The sequence below is a fragment of the Equus przewalskii genome, chromosome X, assembly GCF_037783145.1.
Source record: "Equus przewalskii isolate Varuska chromosome X, EquPr2, whole genome shotgun sequence".
Taxonomy (NCBI): domain Eukaryota; kingdom Metazoa; phylum Chordata; class Mammalia; order Perissodactyla; family Equidae; genus Equus; species Equus przewalskii.
In genome coordinates this window covers 71,597,986-71,607,539 of record NC_091863.1, presented here as the reverse complement: position 1 = coordinate 71,607,539, position 9,554 = coordinate 71,597,986, and the positions used below count along the sequence as shown (strand labels likewise).

Genomic DNA, 9,554 nt, shown 5'->3' with positions numbered 1-9,554 from the left:
TCAGCTTTTTAATTTTGTTGCTTTCTGATATATCCTTCCCTTCCTTTTATTTTCAATCTATATTTATCACTGAATCTAAATTGTATCTCCTGTAGAAAGTATATAGTTGCAACTTATTTTATATCTAATGTGCCCATCTCTGCCTTTTAATTGGATTGTTTAATTCATTCACATTTAGTGTTAATATTGATACATTTGGAAATATGCCTGCCATATTTCTTTTCGTTTTCTATATGTCTCATTTCTTTTTTTCCCCTATTCTCCTTTAATGCTTTTATTTTCATTAAACCAATATTTTTTAGTATAATATTTTAGTACTTTTAATGATTTTTTTCACTATATTTTTAAACTGTTTTTTGGTAGTTGCACTAGGGGTACGTACATATCTTAATTTATCAGCATCTCCTTCAGAGTTAGACTAACTTAATTCTAGTGGGAAATAGAAATGTCACTCCTGTATAACTTTATCCCCTTTCCCCTTTTTGTGCTATTATCGATATACATAGTGTCAGGAGCTCAGCAGATATGAGAGAGAAAGCTGAGTTTCCAGATGTTATAGTAGCTGATTAAAGCAGCTATGAGCCAAAATGAAAGTAACAGTAAAGCCTTTCATCACTTCCTACAATGATGTAAGCAAAAGTCTAAAACCAGAGAAAGCATCAACTCCCCCATATCATTTCTTCCCCTGGAGCAGCATATCAGTTGACTGTTAAGAAGATGAGCATAAACATGGAGGTGGTCTCACTGTTGAAGGTGCCCAAACAAAAAGCTTCAGATGTTTTGTGAACTCTGGGGTTGGGGGAGCAGTGAAAGGGAAGGGCTAGGAGTGAAAAAGTGATGAGTACTTAGTCAGGATGGGAAAAAGTATCTTCAATGTTTCCTTCTCCTCCCTTCATAAGGAGGCTTCAGCAGAGGTACCTGAAGAGGCCCTTGGCCAAATGGCTCAGATAAAGACACCTAGGAATGAAGTCAATATGCATAAGAGAATGACTGGCTAGAAGGGCCTGAGTCCTTGATTGCAACTCCCTTAAAAGACTGTAATGCACTGGCTGTTTACTAAGTCTTATGTGAAGAGGGCGGCTCTCCCCAATGAGGCCTATCAGGTAAAACTTTTGTAATTGCCTGTGGTTGGGTCTGAAAAATCACCCAAATGTTTTTGGCTAGGAACCAGAGTCCTCAACTTTACCTCTTGATTTTTCCAGACTTCAGCAAGAAACATACTATCCCATCAGAGACCCAAATGAGTTGGACTTTAAGGGGTTGTGACAAAAACCAGGTAATTAGTCTGAAGCAACAGTGCACTAGGGCGATGATCAAGATCTCTCCAAATTAGATGAGCAGGCTTTCCTGGAGGATTGAATGTAATCATGAGTCCCAATAGTTACCAAGCTAGGACAAGATGTCCCATAGCCCATTAAAGTTTATTTTAGGAAGCCAGGAGGCTTCTTCTTTAAGTTTTTTTGTGTGATTTCTTTTCCCTGGCCTAAGGCATCAATTTAGGCACAGTACAACTCTGGCCAGTAAATTGATGCTGACCTGAATGTCTTCCAGGTCTGAGGCAGTGTCACAATAGGGTACAAATATAAGAAGTACTATCCCAGAGGGCACATGCAATCTCTCCATTTGGAAACAAAGAATTTGCAATGTCATGGCACTCCAAACAGGGCATACATTAAACAGGCAGTTAGGTTAACAGGGCTCTCAATGCGGCCTCCCATCCTGGCCTTCTGCTCTAAGGTTTCTAGTCTACTCCATATAATTCCGCTTAGTCCTCAGTTCCAAATGACCTGATTGAGACAGTCAGCTCCAAACAGTTTCATTTATCTGTGATATCAGTTTGTTGGCTTCCTGACTATAGATGACATGTGAAGATGTTTCGAGTGGAAAGTGCAGGAGCTGAGGCCATCCTCTGCTGTCTCATAGTTAGCACTGTCAAGTGCGATTATTGTCTCAGCAGTATGAATCCAAAGCACTCACAGTAGCTTGGAAAATGGTACTGCGGGTTTTTCTTCAAAAAGAGACAAAAGCTTTTAAGAACATTTCTAATAAACAAAGATCATTTATGTCCTCTCCTGTTCTCTATACCTCCTTAGATGCTAGGTTTTAGGTTTTCATTGTTGTTGTTATTATCAATGTGTTCCATTTAGTACTTAAAACTACATTTTTTAAAAATATCTCCTATTTTAATCCAGTCTCTTTGTCTAGAAGTGTTATATGCAAAAGGAATAAAAGTGTTTTTACAGAAAGACGTTTTTATATAAATATATCAAGTTTAAGAATTAGCATAAATCTTAAATTTTTAAAACATTTTTAAATGGATTTTCATAATCTCTTATCCATCGCTGTTTAAAAGTTATCTTAATTTTTCTTCTATCTGGGTCTTCAAAAAGAGGTCAAAGGCAATGGAAGGCCCTTGCAGGGACCCCATAGAGACTAAAATGTCAAAAATTGTGAAGGAAGGATGTACAATTTTAGGAAGCAGACAGACCATCTGATCAAACGTGGCACAGATGAGAAACGCCCTTTTAAGGAATCGCTATATTGAGGCTCCAGATTCCTTGCTTGAGATCTGTAGTCCAGAGTGGGGTTGTCTTGTCTCCTTCCACCAGCCACTTAAGCTTGTTCTTTAATTTTCTATTAGAATGCTCAATCACCCCTGTGACTTTCGGGCTGATAGGGAACATAGAGAGTCCATCATATGCCCCGTGATTGGGCCAACTAATGTGTAGCTTGGACCACAAATCCAGGGCCATTACCAAACACAATGTGCTCAAGAAGCCTAAAGAGGGACTAAATGTCTTGTAGGGCTTGGATTTTGTGGCCTATGTCAGTGGAACATATGGAGATGGCTAGGCCAAACCTGAAAAATTGTCAACTACAGGCAGAATCCAGTGAGACCCTCTGAATGGGACAAGAGGACCAACATGAAACTACTTGCCAAGAATGCCCTGGCCCACTGGCTCAGGAATCTGTCCCTGTGCAATGTATTGAGCCTTGGCTGGAATCTGTCAGACAAAACAGGCCTTTCCATGTTGTTCTGGGATTTTTTTGAGGATAATGGCATTCCATACATGTAGGCCCAGTCTAGGATGGTGTCGGAATTCCCATGGGCCATCTTCTCACAGATCCAGGAGGCAATCAGTTGCATATTTACTTGCTCTGGGGAAGAAGACAGTTTAGTCTCAAAATTTAGTTGACAAACATAGTCTTATTATTGGTTAAATTTCTCCTTTTAAGTGTAGAGAACTCTCTGGTGAGCATCCACATGGGTAATAAAAAGCTTTTTAATAGCAGAACTCATTTTTATCCAAATGTATTTTCCCTATATGGTGGTTCGCTTTATATATCATGTCAAGGCTTGCCAGTGACCCGATCAAATGGCCAGGTTATTTGCTATAGCCCATGAAGCAGGTAGGTTTAAAGTCTTCCACATACTTCTCTACAATGGCCCTAACTGTAGCAGTTCCTGTAAAGGCGTATGGGGAAAAGCTAGCAGAGGCATACATAGACATTTTGTTTGTTTGTGTTGAGGAAGATTAGCCCTCAGCTAACACCAGCTGCCAATCCTTTTTTTTTTTTTTTTTTTTGCTGAGGAAGATTGGCTCTGACATCCATGCCCATCTTCCTCTATTTTATATGTGGGACACCACCTCAGTATGGCTTGACAAGCAGTACATAGGTCCACGTCCAGGATCCAAACCGGTGACCCCAGGCCCCTGAAGTGGAGTACACGAACTTAACTGCTGTACCACCAGGCTGTCCTTGATATTTTTTTTAATGCAGAAACTTTAATTGTAAGCAACTTGAACCCAGCCATGCTGAAGGGTGGCAAGAGAGAGTGAAACAGAGGAATGCCTGCCACATTCTCCTATTCTGTATTCTTCCCCTTTTTCTGCTTCTGCTTCCACAGAATTCACATTCACCTCTTTGTAATCTTTCTCCAGAGCTGCCAGGTCCTCCCAGGCCTCAGAGAACTTCCCTTCATCCATGCCTTCCACCATGTACCGATGCTCAACGGCTTGCTTTGTGTACAAGAGATCAAACTTATGGTCCAGGTGGGCCCAGGCCTCAGTGATAGTGGTGGAGTTGCTCAGCAGGAACGCAGACTACTACACTTTGGCCAGGTCTCCACTAGGGACCATGGTCGGGGGCTGGTAGCTGATGCCTACCTTAAATCCAGTGGGCACCAATCTACAGTCTGGATGGCGTGCTTGGACTTGATGGTGGTGATGGCCACATTGGGATCTTTCAGGAACATGTGCCCCTGTACAACACGTAGCAGGCCATGTACTTGCCATGGCAAGGGTAACACTTGACCTTCTAGTTGGCTGGCTTAAAGCAGGTTTTGGTGATCTCAGCCATGAACAGCTTCTCATGGTAAGCCCTCTTGGCTGAGTTGACCAGGGCATAGGTGGATAGGGAGAAGTGGATGCGAGCGGATGTGACCAGGTCAGTCTGGAATTCTGTCAGTTTGACATTCAGGGCCCATTGAATTGCAGGGAGGTCAAGATGGAGGACAGGATATGCCAAGTCACTCAATTGAGGTTGGTGTACGTGGTCCATATCAACACTAATAATACATATTGTTGTAGGGACGCAACGAGACACACCTATATTTAGGCTTGGACAAAAGTCTGTATAGTGGTGGTTTCAGACCCAAAACCAGAGAGATTTATTTGTTTTTCCCTCATCTTTATGCTAGGGATTGTAGTGATCACAGTCACCTGTGCACTGGTATCTACGAAGACCCAAGAAGTACAATTCTCTTTTTTCTTCCTTGTCATGTGGCCTCTGGTCCTTCCTTTGGACTAAGGGACATTGACCTAACACATAACATTGTTTTTTTCTGAAAGCTGAGGGGTCTAGGCAGAAGACCCAAAAGCTGGCAGAATCCTCTGCCTAACACCAGGCCCATAGGGGAGGGATGGAGGAAACAGAAACCTTGTCAGTCACAGGTGCTGCCTGCCAGGATTTGGTTTTAAGTTTTCTGGAGTGGGCAGAGGCAGTGGAGATCCAGGTGGAGCAGCAAACCAGGAAAGACAGTTGTTTCCCAGATGAGATTCCCACGGATTGTGCAGGGCAGGCAAGTTTAAGTGAAGCCCAGGCTTTCCTGAAGCGGAGCAGTGTCTGGAAGGCTGTGGCTGCTGTTGTTATTGTTGTGGCTTGAGTTCTGTTATCCTGGCAGTGGACACTATCAGGGTACTTAGAAGGGAGGAGGTTTGTGGTAATGTGCCCCACATCATGCCAATTTCCCATATTAAACTTTAGCAAGATTACCTTCAGAGAGGATTTAAATAAGTCTCTAAGTTCTTTTCAGGGCCACTGGCAAAATGATCCCAAAGAGCTCTACACTTGGGTTTTCCTGAAGTTTTAGCAATTTGCCAAAACAGGATGATTATCTGTGCCAGGGACTTGCTTAGAGTTACTCAGCTCACAGGAACCTCCTAGTGTCATTGTCAGAGGGCCATAACCAGTGGCTGGGAAACTGCTTCCTTTGCTTTTTCTGAACCCTTCTGTTGGATCTCTAATCTGACCCCCTGGGTGAACTCAGCTGGGGAGTTAGTTGGAGGCTAAAGCGAAGGACCAAAGATCCTCCTTGGAACTGAGAAACTTACATAAACAATCCACTAGCATCCTCCAAGAGTGAGCTATGGCTTCTGCTAGCAATTACTAAGACCCATTGGCAAAATGCCCCATAGGACCCTCAGACTCTTGCATACAATCTAGCACCCCAATAAAATGTTCTGCAGACTCTGCTAGCGTATCCTAAACATAACCTACAGGATCTTCAAGCTTTTTCTCTCCCAGATTGGTACTGTGCTTAATTGATTACCCTGCTCACTGCTCCAATTTGTTAGGTGCTCTACTGAGCTGGGAGAGAGTGCTAAATTATGATGTTAGGGTAGCTAATTAAAGCAACAAGCTAAAACAAATACAACAGTGAAATCTTTAATCACTTACTGTAACTGTATAAGCAAGAGTCAAAACTGGAGAAAGCATCAACTCCCATTTCTCCCATTTTCTCCCATTAAACAGTGCACTACTCCAAAGCTGTGTGGATCAGCACAGGCATGGAAATCATTCTACTCTTGAGGGAGTCTGGAACAAAAGATTCTGGCAGTTCTATGGACCTGTGGTTGGGGGTAGGGAGAAGGGAAGAGCTAGGAGTAGAAAAGTACTAAGTCAGAGTGGAAAAAAATATATTTTTTTTTCCTTGGTGAAGATTAGCCCTGAGCTAACATCTGCCACCAATCCTCCTCTTTTTGCTGAGGAAGACTGGCCCTGAGCTAACATCCGTGCCCATCTTCCTCTACTTTATATGTAGGATGCCTACCACAGCATGGCTTGACCAGCAGCGTGTAAGTGCACATCCAGGATCCAAACCAGTGGCCCCGGGCCACCAAAGTGAACGTGTGCACTTAACTGCTGAGCCACTGGGCTGGCTGGGGGTAAAAGTATCTTCAAGATTTCCCCTTACTCCTCCCATTATGAGGCTTTGGCAGAGACCCCTGAAAAGGATTTTGGCTGAAGACCTCAGATAAAGACACCTAGGAATGAAGGCACCTGGACTGAGAATGCAACCATGCTTCAGAGCATGACCAGGCAGGGGAACCCGAGTCTTTGACTGCAGCTTCCTTTAGAGAGTGTAAGGCACTGGCTGTGCACCAAGTCTGGTGTGGGGAGGGTAGCCTTCCTCCAGGAGGCCTGCCAGGTAAAGCCTTTTTAATTGCTTTTGATTGGGCCTGAAAAATCACACAAAAATTATTGGCTTGGAGCCAGATTCCTCAGATAGTATATCTAGAAATGCTAATGCCCAACACTTTATTGTTATAATTATTACTTTTTGTTGCTTTATATGATACCACGTCTTTTAACGAAGCTGAGAGAAGAAAGGGGAACAGGTATATTTGTAGGTTTTTTTGTGTTAACTTTCTTATTTATCATTTCTGAGTGTTTTCATGTCTTCCTGTGGATTTGAGTTACTATCCAATGTCATTTCTTTACTCCAATATAGCCCTGCTCCCACCTGCCTACACTGTGCTATTATTGTCAAATGTAAGACATTTCTGTATGTTATAGGCCTAATAATACCACTGTATACATATTGTTTTATACAATTGCTTTTTAAGCCAGTTAATAAAAGAAGAAATACATTTATGCTGTCTTTATGATTATATAAGTACTTTACAAGAGATCTCTGTTTTTGTTTTATTTGTTGTTGCAGATTCAAATTACTTTCTGGCATCATTTGCTTTCAGCCTGAAGATATTTCCTTTATTTTATTATGGATCCACTAGCAAAACATTTTCTCAGTTTTTGTTTATCTAGGTATGTCTTTATTATGCCTTCATTTTTGAAAGATTGTTTTCCTGGGTATAAGATTTTTGGTATACAGTATCTTTCTTTTACCACTTTGACTATCATCCCACTGCCTTCTGGCCTCCATAGTTTCTGATGAGGAGTCAGATGTTAATATTATTAGGATATCCTTGTTAATGAAGAGTTGTTTTGCTTGCTTCTTTCAAGTGTCTTTTTCTTTCATCTTTTTCACTATGATGTGTCTTGATGTAGATCTTTTTATGTGTGTCCTATTTGGATTGTGTTGAACTTCTAGGATATGTAGATTAATATTTTTCATCAAATGTGGGAAGTTTTCAGCCACTAAATCTTTAGATATTTTTTCTGCTCCTTTCTTTAGCTCCTCTCCTCTACTCGATTATGCATATATTGTTGTACTTAATGGTGTCTTGCATTTCTCTGAGGTTCTGTTTCTTTTTCTACATTCTCTTTTCTTTCTGCTCTTTCAATTGGACAATCTCTAGTGATCTATATTAAAGTTCATTTATTTTTTTTCACTTCAAATCTATCTTTGAGCTCCTTTCGTGAATTTTTCATTTCAGTTATTTTATTTTTAAACCCCTGACGTTCCACTGGTTTTATTTTTTTATAATTTGCATCTCTTTATCGATATTTTGTATTTGATGAGAAATTGTCACAGTCCTTTTCTTTCCTCCCTTAAGCATGATTTTGTTTAGTCCTTTGAATAGATTTATAATGGCTGCTTTAAAGTCTTTGCTGTTAAATCTTACATCTGGATCCTCTTACAGGCAGTTTTTGTTGCTTGCTCTTTGTGTCTGTATGGATATCAATTTCCTGTTTCTTTACATGTGCTTCAATTTGGTTGAAACTGGATATTTTAAGGTAATATATTGAAGCAAATCTACATACTGATTCTCCTCTCCACTTGGGCTTGCTTCTTTTGTTGTTTGCTTGTTTATTCATTAAGTGACTTGGCTATACTATTTTAATGAAATCTGCTTCCCCCACAGCGTGACTATTCTGATGTCTCTATTCAGAGAGTGCAACCTCTTGGATGATAATGGTTTTAGCAGTGTTCTGTTTTAATGGCTCTTTCCCTGATCTCTCTAATAGTTTGTATCTCTTGTTTGGTATCATTCTCAGCCTTTGGGATCCACTAAAAGCCAGCTGATTTCTCTATTGTTTTCAAACATGCCCTGGGTCATAAACTGCTCTACTATCTGATCCAACTACACCCAGACTTCTCTGAATAAATAGTTTTTGAGGCCAATCTTTAAGGTTTATTCTGACTCAAGGAGTTCTATACTCAGCTATCGATTTCCCTTGTTCTCTCTGGTAAACTAGCTGACCTATGACTTTGCTTGTTGTTACCAGAGAGCTAACAGTTTCCTCTTAGTTGTTTCCCATCAAAATCTCCATGATTTTGAAGGGCACCGTTAGGCTTGATCTTTCTCATACTCTTGTAAAAATCAATTCAGCTCCTTTGAGGAGTGCTTTGGAGCTCTATATTTTTATAGAAAGACTTTCCTCTTGGGCAAAATCTATGAGCCATGACTTTAGAATTTGGGGTGGGTGTGACATCCAAGTTTTATGAGTAGGTCACAGGAAGAAGATAGTAGCCTCTACTCTTTTCAGTGTGACTTTCATGGCATGGATTTTCTAACCTATATCAAGCTTAAGTAAGAGCAATGAGGAACTTTCTGTTCTTGTCCTGCCTTTGATAAGATAGAGCCTCTACCCAACAGGTAGGGCCTGAGTGAAGAAATGGAGCTCCAACTTTTCAGCCATATTTGGAAGAAATTTAGTCTCTGGAACTCACAGATGAAGTGGATGTGAAATGCTGGTGGATTGCCCCTTCATGTGAGAGATCATAGCCCTTGACTGGGAGCTGAGGGGAGAGGGAGCAGTGTTTTTGTCCACTCCCAGCTGGAGCAGAACTTCTATCATTCTGAGATGGAGTTGGGAGCAAGCAAGGAAGCTAGTTAGTCATGGCTCAAGTGCCACACACTCTCAGTGCTGTTACTAAGATTTAGTAGATTTTCTTGAATATGTGCTTCTTCATTTGCTGTATTCTCTTAGGAAAATTTCCAGATACTGTAAATGTTTGGGTTTTTTTTTCATAATCTTAACATCATAGTTGTTTCACTTGGAAATGGATGCAATGAACTCCTGATTTCTCTGTTCCAGAAGCAAAAGTCTACTGCTGAGTTTTGAGTTCCTTATATATTCTAGAT

General features: G+C 40.9%; 1 pseudogene; it reads right to left on the bottom strand.

The window, feature by feature from the left end:
• Window positions 1–3,788: 3,788 nt before the first annotated feature.
• Window positions 3,789–9,554, bottom strand: part of LOC139080869 (tubulin alpha-3 chain pseudogene) — a 71,754-nt pseudogene continuing 65,988 nt past the window's right edge.